The sequence below is a fragment of the Orycteropus afer genome, unplaced genomic scaffold (genome assembly GCF_000298275.1).
Source record: "Orycteropus afer afer isolate SDZICR_OR568_19922 unplaced genomic scaffold, OryAfe1.0 scaffold00136, whole genome shotgun sequence".
NCBI lineage: Eukaryota > Metazoa > Chordata > Mammalia > Tubulidentata > Orycteropodidae > Orycteropus > Orycteropus afer.
This window is the reverse complement of record NW_006921723.1, coordinates 3,340,779-3,351,669: the sequence shown is the minus strand read 5'-3', so window position 1 is coordinate 3,351,669 and position 10,891 is coordinate 3,340,779.

Sequence of the window (10,891 nt, the reverse complement as noted above, 5' to 3'; positions counted from 1 at the left end):
AGGTACCCTAATGTTACTGAGCCCCTGCCTATGCCACTCAGAGCCCCTGCTCATTTGCCAGGTGCTGTGATTGTCCTCTGTTCTGTGCCAGTGAGGTCCTCTGAAAGGATTGGGTGAAGGCATAGGTTGAGGCAGGCCCCACCATAGCCCCTCAGAGCCATAGCCCCCCAGAGCCTCATGGGTCAGGTCTGTGAGCACTTAGCAATCTCAGTGCTCAATTTTTTGATACCTTATTCCACCCACGATTGCTTACTGAACACTTCAGTCAGTCTGAGCACTTAATGAGCACCTGCTCTGGGCACGGTGGTGGTGAGGGATCCTTCAGGCGGTGGGATCATCTGCTGGCATCCAGGAGGGCCTGAAGTAGGAGGGCATCACAAGGTCCACCGCACACACACCTTCCCTGCGCCGCATCGCCTGCCAGCCCTAGGCCCACACCCCATCGACTTCTTGGTCACATCCTCTGTGCTCCAGCCCCAGTCACTCTTGTGCTTCAAGGACACTGCCCTTGCCATCCGCTGTCCCTCTCCCTCTCACTGCTGCCAGACAGAATGCTCACGGGTCTTCCTGACCTTGTACCACACAGCCAGCCCTGTCCACTGTGTTCCTCTCCTCCCCGGCACAGCTCCCCAGAATTGCCACCTAGCTCCCCCAACTCAGAGCTTTCCACCCCAACCTGTACTCAGTGCTGAGCCCCTCAGCGTCGTCGGCAACCTTCATGGGACCGGTGGATCCTGGAGTTAAGTCCCAGTCTCCCTGGGCCTCGGCCCTCACCTGCTTGTCTACTCCCAGGGCTCCTAATCACCTTCCCGTTTTACAGAAGAGGAAACCAGGGCTCAGAGAGGTGAGGCAACTGGCCTTGGGTCCCTGCCGGTGACTGGAAGGGCCAAGATTTACACCCAGACCCTTTGACCCATGAGCTGTCTTCACACTGGCTTCCAGTGCAGCCTTGTGGGTGACTGGTGTCAGCCTCTGGTCTGCCAGGTCCCCAGGGCAATTCCTGGCCAACTGCCCGCCCCACCGAGGTCAAGGGCTTCCCAGTCCTCATCCTGACCCTCTTCCTTCACTCCCCAACCTGATCCAGAGCGCTGGCTCTCAGACAGCATTGGCTGGGATATGAAGACCGGGAACAGAAATGTTCCTGTTTTTCTCTGCTCCTGCCCGGAGCCTCCAGGCCCAGCTGAAGCTGTGACTTTCTCCCAAGACAACTTTGCTGCTTCTGGACTCTTAGCTGCTCCACCACAGTAATTCCTGTGACCAGTCCACACTGCCTGTGTGCTCAGCACTGTGCTGGGGCCTTTCATCCTCTTAAGTCTTGTCAGATTAAATACAAATGGGAAAACAGCATGAGCTGTCTAAGGCCATACAACTGTAAGAAGAGCAACCTGTGTTGACACTATGATGTTGGACCTGGCCCTGGAACTCTGGTCCTCTCTTTCTTCACTGGGAACACCTCTATGGGCTGTGGTGGACATTCAGGCATCTGCCTGCTTGGCCTCCGTTCTGCCTTGAGCAGAAGCACCCACCCAGGCTCAGGTCATTTGGAGAACCACCCAAGCTCCAGGGTGGACATGAGACCCTGGCCTAGCCAATCAGCTCCCGTCTTCTAGGGCACAGTGATTAATTGAAGACGGTGATAGGATCCAACAAGAGGCCTTCCCTGGGACTTTTGCTGGAAGCATGGGACAGGCACCATTTTCTCACTGGAGTTGTTGAGCTGAGAGATGAAGGGGATGGCTTGCCAGAGGATTAAGGGGTGAGCTTCCTGAAAATATGGCATGGGGCCCTGGATCAAGCTGTACCTGATGCTGGCCAATCTCTACTCTTCACTTTCATGAGCTCATAAATGACCATTTTTGCTGAAATTGCTTTGAGTTGGTTTCTTTGGCTGACTGTGGAAGAGCTCTCACTGATCCCTGTGAATTCAAATCTGGGGTATCACATGTCCACAATGTATGTGTTGTCAAGGCCAGCTGCCAATGCCATTTTAGCCCCAGAGTCCTTTAATACAAAATGGATCAAAAAGATAAGAATGGCATTATTTAGTGTGTGGGCAGGGTAGGTCCCAGGCCCATTACTCTGGGAGGATTCCCCAGCTTGGTATTGGGTGATTGGAGGAAGAGGGTGGCAAGGGTTAGGGGCATCCCGGGGGAGGCAGAGAGGGTCCTTGTTAGCTTGGGAGTGCAGTGAGTCTTAAGGACATGGGGGGGTCACCACTCCCCCTGCCAGTGTTGCTGTCTATCCCCTCCCCAGTCCCAGACTGGGGGTAGGAAGAAGAGCCCCAAGCCCAGCCCCATTTTTGGCCCTAAATGGCATGCAGCTCTCTTCAGTCACTGGAGGGTGGCGTCTGTCCATCAGCCTAGTCCAGTCATTTATTCAGCAAACACCTCCCACTGTGAGCCCTGCCCAGCCTCGTGGGATGGACAAAACAGTGAGATAATTGCACGTGTCTCCAGAGGCTGCCTTGGAGCAGCTTGGGCACCGAGACCTAACAGATGACACCCAGACCTTCCTGGGTTTCCTGTCACCCTGGTCCCTGCAAGTGACTTCAGCCAGGCCTCTTGGGGGGAGTTGGTTAATATCATTTGCATGTCTGTCTCACCCTCCCTGCCCCTGATGGCCGCGAGGGGGCGCAAGAGGCCAGGTCTGGCCCCTGGGCTCACCCTGGAAGGCTCAAAGTCTGCCTTCCCAGGCTGTCCCAGTCATTTTGTGACCCACTGTCTTTCATCACACCATATGACTCTGCTCCCGTTTTTCAGAGAGCTAAGTGAGATCCTGCGAAGCCAGGTTACCCAGCAGGGCCAGAGTCTGCCCCAGGCGATTGGTGCCTGTTCATCCTCCCCTCCCTCAAGGATTTGAGGGGCTTGGGTGTCCCCACGTGGGTCAGTCAGACTTGCCCCAGCAAAGCCCCAGAAATGAGTGAACAGCCAGAAGAGAGGCAGTGAGTTCCCTGTCCCTGGGGCATTTAAGTGGGGGTGACCCCTCCAGCCTCATTCAAACCCCTGGATGGGGTGAACCGAGGTCCATAGGCTAGCCATCTGCCCCCAGCCTGGATCTGCCAAGACGCGTCAAACTCCAGCAGGCTCTGTCCTGCAGCAACCCCTCCTGGCCTGGCCTCGTCCTATCCCTGCTTTAATTTCAGGCCTGCTTTGTGCGCTCCAAGGTCCCAGGTGGAGCAAGTGGCTTCTTCTCCACTGCTAAACTAAAGGTTGGTGGGGCCATAGAAGAACTCGACAGCCAAGAAAACCCTATGGAGGCAGGTCTACTCTAACACATCGGGTCGCCATGAATTGGAATAGACTCAATGGTAATGATTTTTTGGTTTGGTTTGGTTTTGAGCTGAGAGGGTCCTGTACATGCAGGGCCCTGCGACCCCTTCCTAGCCTTCCCTAGGCCCCACGAGGCCTCTGTGTACCCCCAGCTTGGTTCTTATGTCCCTCCATGCTCCGATCTTGCCCCCTGTGTAGGCGAAATGTTCAGTTCTTCAAGAAACTGATTAATATGCGTCTTTGGTACCTGGCCCCAAGGGCTCCTGGGGTGGGGAGAGAGCTAGGCAGACACCCCCACCAGGTCCCTGGGTTAGCTCTGGGCTGGAGGAAAGGAGGGGCAGAGGGCCCCAAAACAGGAGGGGAATCGAGAAGCCTTCCTGGAGGAAGGGGCTTCCTAAGGAGGTGGTGAGAAATGGGCTGCAGGTGGAGGTGCAGCATAAGCAAACCCTGAGTCCCCTCACCCATCCCCTGGCAGGAGGGGGCTGGTAATGTCTGTATTTTTAACATGAGTAAACTGGGGCCTATAGGGGTAAAGTGACTGGCCTGAGGTCACACAGGGAGTGGATGTTGGGGCTAGGACTCAGACCCAGGGTCTTCTAACCCAGGACCCCACTCACTGAGCAACCCTGTTCTCACCATGGAGGGTCTAAAGCCTTGCTCTGCAGACATTCTGAGGGAGCTCTGGTGGCGTAGTGCCTAAGGCACTTGACTGCTAACCAGAAGGCTGGCGGTTCAAACCTACCAGTCACTCCTCAGGAGGAAGGTTGGGCAATCTACTTCCGTAGTGATACCGCCTCAGAAACCCAAGGAGGGGTCGCTGTGAGTCGGGTCCGACTCGATGGTAAATAACAACAACCGCAGACATTCTGTTCCGGGACCAGGTCTAGAGGGAAGAGGCTGCCCCTATCTTTAAGGCTTCCTCCCTGGGGCAGGCCACCCATCCATCCTTATGGAAGGATGGCCCCTCTCCTCCATCTTTCAATCTCTTACTCCAGGAAAACTGAGAGTCCAAAATTGGACTGTCATATGGTGGGAGGAGGGGGTTTGCACAGAGGGCAATAGGCAGGAACAGTGACAAAAGTAAAATGGAGAGGCCCATTATAGGAAAGGGACCTGAGTTGTGGAATAATAGGAAGGGGGCCTATGGGGTGGGAGAGGGCACCCTGGAGGGGGTGAGGAGGGTAGCTCCAGCTGCATGGCTCTTTCTGCCACCTCAGCTGCTCCCAGGGCTGCTCCATGGCCACCCTCACGTAACCAGAGTCTGCCTGTTGCATCAGAGACAGGCAGGCGGCTGTGAGTAAACAGAGCGGCCCTTGGGGGGCCCAGGGCTCCCCAGCCACCTCCATGCTCCTGAGCCTTGTTTCAACCTGTGTGTAGAGCACTGAGGGATGGGGGTGGGGAAGGCAGGACCCCAGTTCCCACCCTTTTATTCTATAGTATCAGCCTCAATTTTTACATGCAGAGAGAAGGTTGCTTTTAAACCAGGGGTCTACACTGCCCACGTCATAGACAGGTAGAATGAGACTCAATCATGAGCCTCTCAGGGGCCTCCCCTTGTTCTCTGCCTCAGTGCCCCCCCCATGTTGACACTTCCACTTGCTCTTCCAAGGGTCCCAAGGAGACAGACATCGGACAACCATCACAACCTGCCTGCTCTCCCTACTGTGTCTACCCCAGATGGGCCCCCTTCTCTCCAGCTCCCAGCCCCATTGTGCTCACCTACCACTCGTGTCACCTCTCCTCACTAAAAAACGTGCTGTACCTTTCCTCTGCACCTTTACAGGTGCAATTCCCTCCTATTGGAAAACCCTTTTTCCAATGGCAAACTCTTATGCATGCCTCAAGATCCAATACAAATGCCCCCTCTTCTGGGAAGCCCTCCCTGATGACTCCAGCACAGTCCTGGTTCCCAGTTCTGGGCTCCCTCAGCCACTCATCCCTCCCTCTGACCCAGTCCTAGCCCCACAGGACTGGGGGTGTCTGTGGCAGGTCCATTCCAGCTTTGCCCAGGAGAGATGGGGAAGCAGGTGGCAGGCAGTGTTCAAGGACCCATTCACCTTCATCCTGTGATTCTTTTCACATGGATTAACTCACCAACCCCTCTGGTCCCCCCTCTAGTACTGGCCCTGGCCTGGGTGGTGCTGGGGACCCAGAGGAGAGGGTGGATTTAGTGATCAGGGCCCAGTCTGGAAGGGCCTCCAGAGCTGACTTTTGAAATAGAGGGGACAGCTGTGCAAAGCCCAGAGGAGGACAGGGCCCATGGATGGGAAGGAAGATGTGGGCAGGTGGTCAGGGTGGGGTTGTGGGCAGGCCCCAGCAGGCACCAACAGGCAACCTGGGGTCCCTTGTGTAGAGTCCCAGAGTTGGGCCCACAGCAAGGGTGATTGTTAGCCGAGAAAGGCTCCGTCTCTTTAGAGCTCTAAGGCTCCGGGAGTGGATGGAGTTCTATTTCATTCAGGACAGAGTAAGCTCAAGATTGGAGCCAGTGGTCTGAGTTATGGTCAGGGTCACAGGTAGGGTGAAGAGCTTCCAATGATGGGCCAGGGAAGCCTGGCCGGGTCTGATCCAGCCTTCTCCCCTCCCTCGTCCTTCAGTCCTTCTACGCCCTCTTTTTCTCCTCCATCATCGGTCCTGGGTCCTTAATTAGCTCCGTCTCTGGCCGGTACCGCCTCCCCATGCTGCGCTGGGTGGGCCACGCCCGAGCACCCGCCCATCGCCGCCCGCGGGGACGCCCTCTATGCAAAGACGGGCCTTCGCTCAATCAATGTCCGGAGGCGGGGCCGCGTGAACGAGCGCCGCCCGCTCTGAGCGCACCTGCGGCCGCGCGCTAGGAGCAGAGAGGACGCGCCGTCGAGTCCACGCGGATCGTCTGCACCAGGGCCGGGCGGAGCAGGTGTGGGCGGCCTAAGAACTGCAGCCGTGTTGAAGTAAGTTTGGAGGTCCGTGTGTCCTGCTCGGCGTCCACAGTTGTGTGTTCGAAAGGTGAGTGAGGGTGTGTGAATCCGAAGGTGTGAGTCCGCAGGGGTGTATGTCGAATGTGTGGGTCCGCGGGGCTGTGAGCCGAATGTGTGAGTCCACGGGGGTGTATGTCCAATGCATGAGTCAGCGGGGATGTGTGTCGGAGAGTGTGTGTCAAGGAAGTGTGTTTTCGAGGAGCTAAATCTCCAAAGTTGTGACTCCAAGGGGTTGTGAGTCCGAAATTGACCGTCTGGAGGTGGCATCTCCAGAGCTTGTGTCCACAGTGTGTGGTATCAGCCCGAGGCTGTGTCCTGGATGGAGAGTTCTGAGTTGGAAAGTTGTGTGTCTCAAGCTCCAGTGATGTCTGTGAATTGAATGTCTCCACCTTCCCGTGGATGGCCCTTGCACATCTGTGAGTCCTCTTTGCACAACCCTGAGCTTCTTCATTGTGCGTATGCCCACTGGTGTCTTGTCTCAATCCCAGTCCTGTGTGTGGTGTAACTGCTCAGTTGTGCAGGTGACCACCATGACCTCCACCTGCCCTGTGGGGTCTGTGCCCCATGCAGCAAACTTGGGGCTTTACCCTGGGCCCCTGAGGGGTGCCCTGCAGCTGAAGGCAGGCCAGTAGTCAGTGAGCCCCCACATGATGGTACACAACCCCCCTACTACCACCCTGGGCCTCAGTGTCCCTGTCAGGAGTCACAGCCCTATGTCAACATGCGATGAGCTGGTGGTGACATTACTTTCACAGTCAAGGCTATCTCCCTTCCTATCTCAGGAGTTCAAGGCCTGGACCTCCCCAAGACAAGAAGTCAGAAATAGCTTAGCTCTATGTCCTACCCACTCTGGCGGGCCTGGCTGAGAACCCTCACATAGGAAAGTTAACAGCTTTGACTCTTGGCATCCGGGATGAGAATCTTCAGTCTCTTGGGGTGAGGGAAACTGGGTTCAAAAATTATTTTGTTCTGGAAAGACCGGTCTGCATGCAGGGTTAGATGCCAGAGGCATAAAGGGGCTTCCAGGGAAAGGTGGCCTTGCTCCTTCCGTCCCCACACCTGCTGTCCACCTGCTTATCTGAGATGAGGAGTGAATCCAGAGGTTTGACTGTAGGGTCTTCCTGCCAAATCTGGGAGTTGATATGTGGACTGAAGTCCCCACTTAGCAGAAGAGAAGACTGAGGTCAGGTGGTGACATCCAGGCCCCTTGGAGAAAGGACAGGGCTCAAGGAGAACAAAAGTAGGGGTCCTTGGTGAGGATCACCAGCTTGCTCCCCCACTCTCTGTGTGGCCTTGGGTGAGTAGGCTCCTTCCTGTCTCTCTCTGATCCTTGGGACTTGAGCAAGTCAAGGCCAATCTCACCTTCCTTCTCCAACTAAGATTTATTTGGCTAAATCACATCTGGAAAATGCAAATTAAGAGTAGAAAGGGTGTTCAGATCCTTGTTGGTGCATTCTTGAGGCAGCTGGTAAGGAGGCTTTGGAGGGGTCTAGCCTTGCAGAAAGTACAAGGCACGTATACACCAGAAGGCAAATGTTTTTCTGAGAGGCCTAGGCTCATGCTCAGGGTCAGGGAGCTTCCCCCAGCCCTGGCCCTTGATACTCCATGGACGGGGCATGGAGATTGTGTACTGTTTCCCAGTCCCCAAAAGAGACATCTGGGCCTGTGTCAGGAGCTCTGGTGGTACAGCAGTTAAAACATTCGGCTGCTAATCAAAAGGTCATTGGTGTGAACCCACCAGCCGTTCCATAGAGAAAGATGAGGCAGTCTGCTTCTGTAAAGATATACAGCTCTGGAAACCCTATAGGTTTCTCTGTCCTATAGGGTCACTATGAGTCAGAATCAACTTGATGGCAGTGGTTTGGGTTTGGGCCCATGTCTGCAGGGTTTGTGCAGCTGCATCATCCACTGGCTCAAGAATGAGTGTCTTGGACCCTATGGTGCATGGGGGTCCAGGCAGGGTCGTGGGTTTTGGGAGCTGAGGGAGGCCCAGCCTGAGTGTAGATTTGAGGGTCTTGCCCTATGGCTCTGGGAAGAAGCCTATTTCCTCTTGTATGAAATGGGGGTGATTTTAAAAAAAATGGGCTTGTCTCCGATTTGTTGGGCTGCCTTTGGGGCAGGTGGGGGTCCAGTGTGTTACCGGGGTGGAGTGTGGGGCAGGCAAATAGCAGGCACTCAATAGCGGCAGGTGACCCAGCTGAGGTGCCTGGGAGCCCCTTCCAAGGCCCCCTCCCGTCCCACTGTCTGCCCGGGACCCAGCAGGCCTCAGACCATTGCGCTTCCCTGTCCCCTGTCCCTGTTACCCCCAGGTCCACCTGAGTTTGAGATGGGGCCCTGGGAAGGAGAATAAGCTATCACTGTGGGCCCAAGCAGGGTGGTAGGGTCAGGATGCTGGAACCCCACCAGGGGTCCCCAGGACACTATCCTGGTCTCCTTCCCTGACAGTCCTCCCCAGCCTACATGGGAATTTCTGAAAATCTTGAACTAAGATGCCCCCGCTCACACACCCTCCATGGCTCCCTATTGCTCCACAGTCCACTCCTCCTGTGGCCACTTCAGCCTCCCTGTCTTCCTGTCCCTCTACCTTTACTCACCATGCTCCAGCCCACCCACCTCCCCTGGAGCCTGCCCAGCTAGTACTCCCCCACCTGGTGCTCACGTGAGCCTTCTTCCCCCCAGGCAGCCTCTCCCCAACAGCCCTATGTGGCTGGGTGGCTGGGTTTCTCTCGACTTTGAGGCCTCCCCTCCTCAGAAGACGGTCTCAGTCTTCTAGTGTTGCTATAACTGAAATACCACAAGTGGGTGGTTTTAATGTACAGAAATTTATTTTCTCGCTACTCAAGAGGCTAGCTGTCTGGATGCAGGGCGCCGGCTCTAGGGGAGGCTGGCTTTCTGTCTGTTCCGGGGACGGTCCTTGCCTTAGCCTCTCTAGCACTCTTCCCAGCATTCCCTGGAGATCTCCACGTAGCAGCTGCCTTCCCCTCTCCTGGTCACTTCTCTCTGACACTAATCTGTTCTTTTTAGATCTCAAAAGTCATTACTTTTAAGGTACACTCCACACTGACACGGCCTCATTAACCTAACAAAGAAAACCCTATTCCTAAATGAGATTACAAGTATTAAAAAAAAAAAAAAAAAACTGCCATCGAGTCGATTGACTCCTAGCAACCTTATAGAATAGAGTAGAACTGCCCAATAGGGTTTCCAAGGCTATAAATCTTTATCAAAACAGATCGCCTCATCTTTCTCCTGTGGAGCAGCTGGTGGGTTCAAACCCCTGGTCTTTTGGTTAGCAGCCGAATGCTTTAACCACGGTACCACCAGACCCTTTCTACAGTCATAGAGGTTAGGATTTACAACATGTTTTTTGGGGACAAAATGCAATCCATAACAGAAGTCCCTTCTGGCCCCTCTGTGCAAAGCAGATCCCTTCCCTGACTTCACCTCCCCTGTTAAGTTTGTCTCTTATCTGCCTTCCCCTCAGACGGGGAGGTAAGGGAGGCCAGACTGAGTCTGTCCACGGCCCCCTGCAGCCCCAGGACCTTGCAGGCTCCCCAGTGCTTGTAGGGGAAAGAGGACGGGACAGGGGATGCCCCAGAGCCCTGCATTGGGGTACCTGCTAGCTGTGTCTTGGGGCTGTGGGTCAAGTCCCTTCCGCCCAGGAGCTGACAGATGTGCTAATTTCCCAAGCAGGGAGGCTCTGGCCTCTGGGGAGGAATTTCTGAGCCCCACAGGGAGAGCTTTCTCTGGAACAAAGAGCGGGAAAGCATGGCTGCTACAGCGGCCTGGGGGAACATCACTGCCCCTGCCCCAGCCCCCGTGGGACAGTGAAGCCCGTTCAGAGAGTCTAGAGTCTCGGGGTCCCAAGCCCCTTGGGGAGGTGAGATGGTGTGGCCAGGCCTCTGTTTGCAGCAGGCAAGACATAACCAGAGCGCCATATCGGGCAGGGCCTGTGAAGGATCGTGAGGTTGGCTGGGCCTGCAGATCCCTGGACGTGGCTTCCTTCCAGGCTGTGGGTAGCAGGACCTTCACAGGGTCAGTCTCACGGCTTTAGAGAAGCACAGGCACCCTCCTACTGAATACTATGTTGTGGAGGTTGGTAGAGCAGTGGTCTCAAACTCATGGCCCTGGGTCCAGGATGGGGTGTCAACCTGTTTTGCGGGCCACAGGGTGTTTAAGAGAAAGTAGAACAGGTTGCCAGTGTGTCTAGCATTTGTTAAGCTATTGATCACTCGTTCGTTCAAGAAAAGGTGATTGAACCTGCTGGGTCCCTAGTCCACACTGGGGGCTGGGGGTGCAGTGTTGGCCATGGCTGGCTGGGCCCCTGCCTGCATAGAATGGACATTCTAATGAAGTAAGATGAGGGCAAGATGATCATTAAAGAAAATAAGCACCGAAAATATCTTGGCTGGGTGCTGCAGAGAGCAGGGGCCTTGCTTGGGAAAGTCGGCATCCCCTGAAAGAGGGGCTCAGCTAGCCCCTCAGAACGAGGCAGCTGATTGTAGGGCAGCCTGAGAAGGATGTCCCAGGGGAGGCACAGCCTGGCAGAGGCCTGGTGAGGGGAGAGTTGGAGGTCTGTTAAGGAGCTCCAGTGGCACAGTGGTTAAAGCATTCAACTGTGACCAAAAGGTTGGTGGTTTGAACCCACCATCCGTTCTGCGGGAAAAA